At 37.3% G+C, this 13,091-nt stretch overlaps 1 non-coding gene and 1 pseudogene across 1 annotated transcript; both read left to right on the plus strand.

Annotated features, from left to right (window-relative positions):
- The first annotated feature begins 3,913 nt into the window (after positions 1–3,913).
- TRNAL-UAA lies at positions 3,914–3,987 on the plus strand. The gene has a single exon. It is a non-coding gene; the product is annotated as a tRNA-Leu (tRNA).
- Positions 3,988–6,939: 2,952 nt separating this feature from the next.
- LOC107521126 lies at positions 6,940–7,821 on the plus strand (annotated as a pseudogene).
- Positions 7,822–13,091: the final 5,270 nt, after the last annotated feature.

Genomic DNA, 13,091 nt, shown 5'->3' on the forward strand with positions numbered 1-13,091 from the left:
AAAAAGGACCAAACAGAAATGAGGAATATAACTGAAATGAAGAATACACTAGAATAATTCAATAGTAGATTAGATGAAGCAGAAGATTGAATTAGCAAATTAGAAGACAAGGTAGCTGAATACACCCAATCAGAACAAGAAAAAGAAAAAAAGAATTTAAAAAAATGAGGATAGTTTAAGATACTTCTGGGACAACATGAAACATAAAAATATCTGAATCATAGAATTATATGAAGAGGAAGAAAGAGAGTAAGGAATTGAGACTCTGAAGAAATAATGACAGAAATCTTCCCTAACTTGGCAAAGTTCAGGGAACACAAAGAGTCTCAAACAAGAGGAATTCAAATAGACCTACGCCAAGACATGTCATAATTAAAATGCCAAAGGTCAAAGATACAGAGAGAATCTTAAAAACAGAAAGAGAAAGGAAGCTGGTTACTTACAAGGATACCCCCATAAGAATGTCTGCTGACTTTTCAATGGAAGCTTAGCAGGCCAGAAGGGAAAGGCAAGAAATATTCAAAGTTGTGATAAACAAGAATCTACAATCACAGATACCCAACAAGTTTTTCTATTAAATTGGAAGGTGAGATAAAGGGCTTCCAAGACAAGAAAAAGCTTAAGGAATTCATCACCAACAAGCCAGAATTACAAAAAATTGTTAAAGAGACTTCTGTAAGAAGAAAAAGAGTAAAAAAAAAATAGATATAACAAATATGACTATTAAAATGGCAATAGCAATATACCTATCAGTAATCACTTTAAATGTAAACGGATTAAATGCTCCAATCAAAAGACATAGGGTAACTGAATGGATAAGAAAACAAGACTCATGCATATGCTTTTTATAAGAGACTCACTTCAGATCAAACAACACTCACAGACTGAAAGTCAAGGGATAGAAAAAGACATTTCATGCAAACGGAAATGAAAAAAAAACTGGGGTAACAATACTTATATCAGATAAAATAGACTAAAACAAAGGCTATAATAAGAGATAAAAAGGGCATTACATAATAATAAAGGGATCAATAAATGAAGAGATTTAGCCTAGTAACCCTAGAGATTAACCCTAGTAAACATATATGTACCCAACATAGGAACACCTACATACATAGAGCAATTATTGACTGACATAAAAGGAGAGATCAATAGTAATACACTTGTAGTGGGAGACTTTAACACCCCATTGACAGCAATAGACAGATATTCCAGGCAAAGAATCAACAAGGTAACAATTGACCTAAAAGATACATTAGAACAGATGGACTTAATAGATATTTTCAGACCATTTTACCCCAAAGCAGCAAATATACATTCTTCTCAAGTGCACATGCAACATTTTCAAGTATAGGCCACATGTAAAGACATAAATCAACTCTCAATAAATTTAAGAAGATTGAAATCATATCAACCATCTTCTCCAGTCACAAATGGTATGAAACTAGATATTGACTACAAGGAAAAAAAATGAAAAATAGACAAACGCATGGAGGCTAAAGAACATGCTACTAACAATGAATGGGTTAACAATGAGATCAAGGAAGAAATAAAAAGATACATAGAGACAAATGAAAATGAAAACACAATAACTCAAAATTTATAGGACACAGTGAAAAGTCTTAAGAGGGAAATTCATAGCAATACAAGCCCATCTCAACAAACAAGATGAAGCTCAAATAAAAAAAATCTAACCTTACCATTAAAAGAACAGCAAACAAAAGCCCAAAGTGAATAGAATGAAGAAAATAATAAAGATCAGAGCGGAAATAAATGAAATAGAGTCTAGAAAGATAATACAAAAGATTAATGAAACCAAGAGCAGGTTCTTTTAAAGGATAAACAAAATTGACAGAATATTAGCAGACTTATCAAGGCAAAAAGAGAGAGGACTCAAATAAATAAAATCAGAAATGAAAAGGAGAAAGAACCACAGAATCCACATAAATACAATGGATCATAAGAAAATACTATGAGCAATTATACACCAACAAATTGGACAATCTGGAGAAAATGGACACATTCGTAGAAACACAATCTCCCAAGACTGAGTTGAGAAGAAACAGAAAATCTGAACCGACTAATTACCACCAATGAAATAGAATCAGTAATCAAAAACCTCTCAAAAAACAAAAGTCCTGAACCAGATGTTTTCAAAGGCAAATTTTACCAAACATTCAGAGAAGAGTTATTACCTCAAACTATTCCAAAAAATTCAAGAAGAGAGAAGCCTCCCTAACTCGTTTTTGAGGCCACCATTACCTTGATTCCAAACCCAGGCAAAGATATTACAAAAAAAAAAAAAAAAAACTACAGGCAAATATCTCTTATGAACATTGATGCAAAAATCCTCAACAAAATATTAGCTAACCAAATTCAGCAATACATTAAAAATATCATACACCATGATCAAGTTGGATTTATTCCTGGGATGCAAGGTTGGTTCATTGTCCGCAAATCAGTTAATGTGATATGCCACTAACAAATCGAAAGTTAAAAAACATATAATCATATCAATAGATGCAAAAAAGTGCGTTCAACAAAATCCAACATCTATTTATGATAAAAACTCAGCAAAGTGGGAATGGAGGGAACATATCTCAACATAATAAAGGCCATCTATGACAAGCTTACACCTAATATCATACTCAATGGGGAAAGGCTAAACGTATTTTCCTTAAGATCAGAAATAAGACAAGGATACCCACTTTCACCACTCCTCTTCAATATTTATTGGAAGTCTTAGCCACAGCAACAAGAGAAGAAAGAGAAATAGAAGGCATCCAAATTGGAAAAGAAGAAGTAAAACTCTCGTTATTTGCTAATTACATGATACTATATGTAAAGGACCCTAAAGATTCCACCAAACTAATCAGTGAATTCAATAAAGTAGCAGGTTACAAAATAAATATTCAGAAGTCAGTGGCATTTTTATACACCAATGATGAACATTTAAAAACAGAAATTAAGAAAACAACTCCATTTACAATTGTGTCAAAAAACTATAAAATATCTGGGCATTAAATTAATCAAGAAGGTAGAAGACATGTTGTCAGAAAATTATAAGTCATTGAAAAAGGAAATTAAAGAAGATACAAATATATGGAAGCATATATCGTGTTCATGGGTAGGAAGAATCAACGTTGTTAAAATGGCCATATTACCCAAAGCAATGTACAAATTCAACGCAATCCTTATCAAAATGCCAACGGCATTTTTCAGAGAGCTAAAACAAATAATCCTAAAATTTATATGGAGCCATAAAAAACCCTGAATAGCCACAGTAATCTTGAGAAAGAAGAACAAAGTAGGAGGCATCACTCTACCTGATATCAAACTATATTACAAGGCTACAGTAATCAAAGCAGCATGGTATTGGCATAAATACATAAAAACAGAATAGACAGCCCAGAAATAAACCCACACCTATACGCCACTTAATATATGACAAAGGAGGTAAGAATATACAATGGGGTAAAGACAGTCTCTTCAATAAATAGTGTTGGGAAAATTGGACAGATACATGCAAAAAAAGATGCTAAACCATCTTCTCATACAAGAATAGACTCAAAATGAATTAAACTTAAATGTAAGACCCAAAACCATAAAAATTCTAGAAGAAAACATGGGCAGTAAACTCTTTGATATTACTAACAGGAATTACTTTTTGGATACATCTCGTCTGGCAAGGGAAACAAAAGAAAAAACAAACAAATGAAACAACATCAAACTAAAAAGTTTCTGTACAGCATGGGAAATCATCAACAAAACCAAAAGACAACTGGCTGTTTATGAGAAGATATTTGCCAATGATACATCTGATAAGGGGTTAATATCCAAAATTTATAAAGAACTTATACATACAACTCAACAACCAAAAAGCAATCTAATTTAAAAATGGGCAGAAGGGAGTGGCTCCATAGTGTAGTGGTCAGCACATTTGCTTTAAAAGCAGAAGGTCCTGGGTTTGTGCCCCAGGTGGAGCCATGGACCATACCCCAGGTGTGCCAGGCCCCAGGTGCGCCAGGCCACCTGCGTGTGCCAGGGGTGCCAGGTTCCAGGGGCACCAGGCCCTGGGTGTACCTGGCCCCAGGTGCATGCTGCAAATGTGTGGGAAAAGACGCCCCACCTTCAGAGATCCAGTTCTTAAGGGGAAATGGCAACATCCATAGGTCAGGGGTGGGAGCGGGGAGGAATTAAAGAGGGGAAAATATGGGCAGAAGATCTGAACAGGTACTTTCCAAAGAGGAAGTAGAGATGGCTAACAGACATGTGAAAAGATGCTGAAGGTCGCTAACTATCAGAAAAATGCAATTTAAAACCATAATGAAATATCACCTCACACCTATCAGAATGGCTATCATCAATAAATCAAAAAACAAGTGTTGGCGAGGATGCAGAGAACAGGGAACCCTCATACATTGTTGGTGGGATTGCAAATTGGTACAGCCACTATGGAAAACAGTCTAGAGGCTTCTCAAAAAATTAAAAATGAATATACCTTTTGACCCAGCAATTGCTCTTCAGGGTATTTATCCCAAGAAAACCCAAACAGTAATTTGTAAAGATCTATGCACTCCAATATTCATGACAGCACAATTTCCAATAGCCAAGATATAGAAGCAACCTAAATGCCCATCGAGAGACGATTAAATAAAGACATTATGGTTCATATATACAATGGAATATTATTCAGTAATTACATAAAATGAAATTCTACCATTTGCAACGACATGGATGGATCTAGAGGTTATTATTCTGAGTGGAACAAGTCAGGCAGAGAAAGATAAACACCAAATGATTTCACTTACATGCAGAATCTAAGGGGAAAAAACTAATCAAAAACAGACTCACAATTATAGTGTACAATTTGGTGACAGACAGAGGGGAGGTGGGTTGGGGGGCTGGGAGAATAGTGTGAAGGGTTAAAGAAGTACAAATTAGTAGTTGATAATTGGGCGTGGGGATGGGGAGCATGGCAGAGGGAATGCCGTTAGCATTAATATGATGGCTAGTTGGAAAGCCAAGGGAGAGAGTGAGAAATTGGGTGGATCATTTTATGAACATTATAGATGTTTAACCAATGTACTGAACACTTGAAACCAATTTAAATAAATATATATTTTTTAATTTTAAAATGGATAAAATATTTGCAAATCATATCTCTGATAAGGATTTAATTTGCAGAATACATAAAGATCTCTTACAACTCAATGACAAAAAGAAAAAAATCAAATGAGCAAAAGACTTCAATAGAGATTTTATTAAATATATAGAAATGATCGTTAAGCACACAAAAGACACTCAGCATCATTAATCACTAGGAAATGCAAATAAAAACTGCAGTAATATATCACATCACACAAACTTGAATGGTGATAATTAAAAAAAGAAGATAACAAGTGTTAGCAACACTGTGGAGAAACCGGAAATTTCATTCATTCCTGGTGTGAATGTAAAATGCTGCAGCCACTTTAGAAAAGTTTTGTGCTTCTTTAAAATGTTAAGCATGGAGTTAAAACATAACCCAGCATTTTCCCTCCTGGTATATACCCCAAAATAATTGAAAACGAGTATTCCAACATATCCTTAAACAGAAATGCTCATAGCAGCACTATTCGCAATAGCCAAAAGGCGGAAACAACCGAACTGTTTATCGCCCAATGAATGGATAAACAAATGTAATATGTCTATACAATGAAATATTATTCAGCTATACAAAGTATTGAAGGACTGATATATTTGTGATGATTAATTTTCTTTGTCAATTTGACTGAGTCATGGAGTGTTCAAATATTCGATTAAACACTATTTCTGGGTGCGTCTGTGAGGGTGTTTCCAAATGAGATTAGCATCTGTATCAGTAGACTGAGTAAAGCAGATTTCTCTCCCCAATGTGAATGGGCATCATCCAATCTATTGAGGGCCTGAATAGAACTGAAAGATGGAGGAAGGGAGAATTTGCTTTTCTCAGCCCGACTATTTGAGTTGGGACCTCAGTCTTCTCCCGCTCTTGGACTGGGACTTACACCATACATTTTCGTGGTTTTCAGGCCTTTGGATTTAGACTGAATTATACTACCAGCTTTCCTGTGTCTCCACTGGAGACGAACAATCATGAGACTTCTCAGCTTAAGCCAGTTCCTCATAATCGATAGCTAGCTAGATAGATATGAAAAAGAAGAAAGAAAGAAAGAAAAAAAAGAAAAAAAGAAAGAGAGAAGAAACGAAGGAAGAAAGAAGAAAGAAAGAAAGAAAGAAAAAGAAGAAAGAAAAGAAAGAAGAAAGAAAGAAAAGAAAAGAAAAGAAAGAAAAAGAAAGAGGAAGAAAAGAGAAGAATAGGAGGGAAGGAGAGAAGGTGGGAGAGAGGAAGGAGATAGAGATGGAGACAGAGATAGAGATAGAGATAGACATAGACATAGACATAGACATAGACATAGACATAGACATCGACATCGACATCGACATCGACATAGACATAGACATAGACATAGAGATAGAGATAGAGATGATAGAGATAGAGATATTTGGTTCTGTTTCTCTGGAGAAGTCTGACTAACAGCCTGCTATAACATGAATGAACCTAGAAAACTCGCTATGTGAAAAAGCCAGACACAAAATATCATATTATATAACTCAATTTATATGAAATATCTAGAACAGGTAAATTGATAGAGATATAAAGCAGAATAGTGGTTGTCAGAGGCTCTGAAAGAGGGAAATGGGGAGAGATTGTTTAATGGGTATGGGGTTTTCTTTTGGGGTGACAAAAATGCTTTGGAATGAGATAGAGGTAATGATTGCACAATATTGTGAATGTACCAAATGCCATTGAACTGTTCACTTTAAAATAGTTATCTTTTATTTTTCCATGCTACCCAGAGAGAAGCCCTTATGGTGTTGTTCTTGGTTCCCATGTAACTTAAAGGGAACCTCACGATGTCCAGAGCCCATGATGTCCTGCAAATGAAGGAGGAGAATGTTCTCAATTACCTTGCAGGAACCCACTTGGGTGGCACCGACCTTGACTTCCAAGTGAAACAGCACATCTACAAAAGGAAAAGTGATAGTATCAATATAATAAATTTGAAGAAAACCTGGGAGAAGCTTCTGCTGGTAGCTCATGCTATTGTTGCCTTTGAAAACCTTGCTGATGTCAGTGCCACATTATCCAGGAATACTAGCCAGTGAGCTGTGCTGAAGTTTGCTGCTGCCCCTGGAGCCACTCCTATTGCTGGGTGCTTCACTCCTGGGACCTTCACTAACCAAATCCAGGCAGCCTTCCAGGAGTCCGACTTCTGATGGTTACTGATTCCAGGGTCAACCCTCAGCCTCTCACAAAGGTGTCTTATGTTAACCTGCCCAGCATTGCCCCGTGTAACACAGACTCTCCTCTGCACTATGTGGACATTGTCATCCCTTGCAACAACAAGGGAACTCACTCAGTGGGTCTGACGTGGTGGATGCTGGTCTAGGAAGTCCTGCACATGTGTGGCACCATCTCCCATGAACACCCGTGGGAGGTCATGCCTGATCTCTACTTCAACAGAGACTCTGAAGAGATTGAAAAGGAAGAGGAGGCTGCTGCTGAAAGGCTGTGACTAAGGAGGAATTTCAGGGTGAATGGACTGCTCCAGCTCCTGAGTTCACTGCTGCTCAACCCAAAACTGCAGGCTGGTCTGAAGACATGCAGGTGCTCTCTGTGCCTATTCAGCAGTTTCCTACTGAAGACTGGAGCATGCATCCTGCCACCAAATACTGGTCTGCACCACCACTGCTCAGGCCACTGAGTGGGTAGGAGCAACCACTGAGTGGTCTTAAGCTATTTTTCTGCAAAATTAAACAAAATGGAAATGATGTCGATAGAAAATAAAGTTTCTAAAAGTTAAAAAATAAAATGGCTATCTTTATGCCATATGAATACTCAATAAAAATAATTCTTAAAAATGGAAAGATATTCCATGTTCTTGGAATGGAAGAATCAATATAGTGGAAATAACTTTATTACATAAAGCATTATTTAGATTTAATGCAATCTTCATCAATATCCCATTGGAATTTTTTAAAGAAATAGAACAAAAACTCATCAGATTTGTATGGAAGCACAAAAGACCCTGAATCACTAAAGCCATCCTGAAAAAAGAATAGTGCTAGAGGCATCACTCTGCCCAACTTCAAATTACACTACAAAGCAACAGTAATCAAGACAATGTAGTATTGGCTGAAAAACAAATGCACAGACCGGTGGAACAGAATCGAGTCCAGAAGTAAACCCATGTTCATATGGGCAAATAATTTTCAACAAAAAAGCTAAAAACATACAGTGGAGGAAGTAAAGCCCCTTCAATAAATAGTGCTGGGAAAACTGGAAAGCCACCTGCAAAAGAATGAAACTAGACTGTTGTCTATCACCGCACACCAAAATTAACTCTAAATGGATTAAGAACCTGAATGTAAGACTTGAAAAAATAAAACACATAGAAGAAAACATAGAAACTAAATTCTTGGTCCTTGGACTTAAAGAGGATTTTATTAATTTGACTTCAAAGGCAAGGGAAGTAAAAGCTAAAATAAATGAATGGCACTACATCAAACTAAAAAGCTTCTACACAGCAAAAGAAATTGTCAATGAGGGAAAGAGACAACCATCCAAATGGGAAAATATATTTGCAAGTAATGCCTCCCATAAGGGCCTAATATCCAAAATATACAAAGAACTCATACAACTCAATAACAACAAAGAAAACAAACAATCCAATCAAAAATGGGAAGAGGACCTGAACAGACACTTCTTCCAAGAAGTTATACAAATGACCAACGAACATATGAGAAGATGCTCAACATTGCTAGCTATCAGGGAAAAGCAAATCAAAACCACAATGAGATACCATCTCACACCTGTTAGCATAGTTGTAATCAACAACTATAACAAGTATTGGAGAGGATGTGGAGGAAAAGGAACCCTCAAACACCGCTAGTGGGACTGCAAATTGGTACAGCCCCCATGGAAAACAGTATAGAGGTTTCTCAAAAAACTACTAATTGATCTACTATATGATCCAGGAATCTCTCTACTGGGTATTTACCCCAAAAACTTGAAAACTCATATGCAAAAAGATATTTGCACACCGAAGTTCATAGCAGCATTATTCACAGTGGCCAGGACATGGAAGCAACCGAAGTGTCCTACAATAGATGATTAGATAAAGAAGCTGTGGTACATATATACAATGGAATATCACTCAACCGTAAGAAGAGATGAAATACTGCCATTTGAGACAACATGGATGGACTTTGAGATAAACATGCTAAGTGAAATATGCCAGACAGAAAAATTTGAAAACCACATATCACTTATATGTGGGATTTAAATCTAAAAGCAACAATTGAACAGGACAAACAGAGACTCATGGACACGGACAATAGACTAGTGGTTACCAGATGGGAGGGGGGAGGGGGTAGTAGATGGGGTTAAAAGGGTGAAATATGTGGTGACATTAAAGAATTAAAAATATGGGAGGACAAAATGGTGTAGATGATAGAGTCTCCTTTCATCCTTCTGGCAACTATATTAAAGTTTTGACGGAAACAAAGAGCAGCATCAAGGAAAAAATCACCTAGAATCTAGAGGAATAAGCCATACAATTAGGGAGAAATTCAAGAAATCATCCCGCAATGGAGAAGATAGAATGAGGCAAGGACACGGGTCTGCCTGGTCTCAAGCAACTGAGTGAGACAGAGGCTGCGGCAGCAGCAGCGGCAGATGCCTTTTAAAGGGGCTGCATCCATGAGTAATTTTAGTGGTGACAGACCTGCTTGCTCTGAGGACCAGGGCCTTATCGGGAGACATTGTCAGAGTGAAGGTTGAGGCGAGACTCGTTTTGTACAGAAGTGTCGGCAGTATCCATAGTTCCTTGTTGAGCCCTCCCCCACTCCCAGTGCATTGGATACAGTGCTGCCATAGCCGTGACTTCATCGAACTGGATAACAGAGAATGCTCCACCCAGAGGATTCCCTGAAACTCTGCCTCCTCCAACTCGCTGCCCCACCCAAGCCACATCAAGTTGTGTCCTCGACGAGACCAGTGCTCCTTGCTGAGCGGTGCCTAGACTCACACTGGTGGCAGCTGGCTTTGGTTTCTGGTGTGCCCTTTTGAGGTGACTATAAGAACAGTATCTGTAGATTGCTTGCTGAATCTTAACAGGTGGCCCCAGAGGTATAGAGGCTTGGGCTAAATTTGGTCTGCAGCTGAACCCCTCTCAGGACTGTGCTACTGGACACCTACTTCACAAATCCACACTAATAAGATGGGGAGACTTAGGAGCTTCGCTTAGTACAGAGAAACAAACATGGAAAGACAGCCAAAATGAGAAGACAAAGAAGCAGAAAACATATGAGAGAACAGAACAGAGATTCAGATATAAAGGAGTCAAATAACCTAACAGATGCAGAGTTCAAAGCACTTGTTATAAAGATGCTCAATAAAGTTTTGGGTAAATTCTGTGAGAACTTCAATAAAGAGATGAGAAGTATATTAAATGGAATAAACAAAGTGAATAAAGAAAAGGATCAAATGCCCTATCTAGCGGACGGGGAAGCCAAGGACACACAATCAGAATGACAAGAGATGAAATGCCAAAACTATAAAAATAAGTTTAGGAGTATATGAGACACTATAAAGAGTCAATATTTCTGACTGATTGGCGTAACTGAAGAAAATCAAGATGTTGAACAGCTGCAAACAGATGGAAAACTTCCCTAATCTGGTAAAGGAAATGGACATAAAACCACAGGAAGCTCAGAAAATTCTAAAAATCAGGGACCCAAATAGGCCCACACCAAGATACATCATAATTTAAATGCCAAATGTTAAATACAAAGAAAGAATATTAAAAACTGCAAGAGAAAAACAGATAATTACTTATAAGGGAAAACTCGTAAGACTGGCAGCTGATTTCTCAAAAGAAACTATGCAGGACAGAAGGTCTTGGTACAAAATATTCGACAGGATGCAGACCCAGGATCTACAACCAAAAATAATGTATCAGAAGAGCTATCATTTAGAGTTGAAGGAAAGATAAAAAGTTTCCCAGACAAAAATAAACTAAAGGAATTTATCACCACTAAGCCAGTATTACCAGAAATGTTGGAGGGACTTCTTTAAGAAGAAAAAACATGTATCAAAAACAGGAATAAAGAATGGTAACAACTACATTCCTATCAATAAGTCCCTCAAATGGAAAATAATTTAGTGCTCCAACTAAAAGATAGATTGGATGAATGGAAAGGAAAACAAGACCCCTACATGTTGCCTATAAGGGACCCACTTCTGATTAAAAGATACACACAGACTAAAAGGAAGGAGATAGAAAAAGATATTGCTTTGATAGACCTGGAAGGTATTTAAGTCAGACAGGGAAAGATAAACACTATATGATTTCACTTATATGTAGAATCTAAGGAATGAAAAGAGCAGACTAATTAAAAACGGACTCACAAATATAGTGGACAATTTGGTGACGGACAGAGGGGAGGGGGTTTGGAGGGCTGGGAGAATGGGATGAAGGGTTAAAGAAGTACAAATTAGTAGCTGATGGATGGTCACGAGATGGGGAGCATGGCATAGGGAATGTAATTAGCATTAATACGTCGGCTAGGTGGAGGGTCAGGAGAGGGAGGGAGCAATTGGGAGGATGTTTTAATGAACTAAATAGATAATACATATACATAACTAATGTGATGTATACTTGAAACTAATTAAAATAAATTTAGGGAAAAATAAAAACAAATTAATTTTCAAAATGAAAAGAAAAATAATGGCATAAATTAAAAAAAATTCTTAAAAAGACAAATTTCACCTCAGATAACCTCATTCCAAACAATATAAATAGAACCTGTTCTGTACAAGCCTTGTGATTGTCACCTAACAGCCTATGATCAGTATTAGAAACAAACTCTCCTTTACAAGGTTTCCGAGAGAAGCATACACATATATACATACAGATCTTTAAGATATTATGAGGCGAATAATGATGTCATCTGAATACACTGAGGGCATAGAAAAGTTAGAGCTGCTTGGAGGAGGTGACAATGGAGCTACCTTATTTGAAAGGCAACCTGAGATGGTAGAAAGAACATGTGAATTAAAGTCAGACTGCTTAGATTAATTTTGCTTCTGTCTGTTCTAGCTGCATGATTGTAGACAGGTCCCTTCATTTCTTGGAGCTTTTGTGTCCTCATCTGTAAAATATAGGTATTTATAATCCCTACTTCCCTGGGTCGTTTTGAGGATCAAACGAAAAATGCTTGTGTTTCACTCAGGAAACACATGTGTTGCTCCCTTGCTGATCTAGCTCATCTCCTTTGTTGAGTCCATTCCTTTGCAGACTGTGGAAGTAGACTGCAGAAGATGAAGGGACTAGGGTGGGTGTTAGAAGAGACCAAATTATGTTATTTAAGAGGCTTTCCTCTTTCAGAATTTCAGAGTAATCTTGGGACTCCACAAATTTCTATCCCTACCTAGATTTGTGGTCACCCCCTAGGAGAATATTACATTCTTAGGGTCTCAGGCCTTGTATGCAGATGGTTTTGGGAGTAGGGTATATAGCTTGGATAAGCCTTTAAACCCTTGTAAACAGCTTCTGTTTTCTGCTTTCTTACATGGTATTCTATTAGCTGGCAAGTAAATTGGGCCCCAGTAACTCTGGGGCATGTGGTTGCTGTGTTTGATTTCTAGGAAACCCCAATGCGCTACATGTTAGCAATTTCACACATAGATTAAGTGAACTATTCAGCCATAACCTTGGATATAATCATTTGACTTCCTTTTGCTTTGTAAGCATTTTTCTCTCCTGAGGAACTCGCATTGATGAAATAGCTCTGGCTAGAAAGGAGTGCACCTTTCTAGGAGTGCAGCTCTTCATTTGCATTGCAGCTCCTCCTTTCTGCAGTGACAGTACAACCTGAGGTTGCTTGTGTCTGTACGAGTGCAGCAGCTGACAAGGCAAAGGAGACAGAGGCTAATTTTTTAATGACATGTATTTTTCCAGTTTTTTAAGGGGCTTTAACCCATTAGCTGCCAAAATTAATTT

The sequence above is a fragment of the Rousettus aegyptiacus genome, unplaced genomic scaffold, assembly GCF_014176215.1.
Source record: "Rousettus aegyptiacus isolate mRouAeg1 unplaced genomic scaffold, mRouAeg1.p scaffold_m13_p_9, whole genome shotgun sequence".
Taxonomy (NCBI): Eukaryota; Metazoa; Chordata; class Mammalia; order Chiroptera; family Pteropodidae; genus Rousettus; species Rousettus aegyptiacus.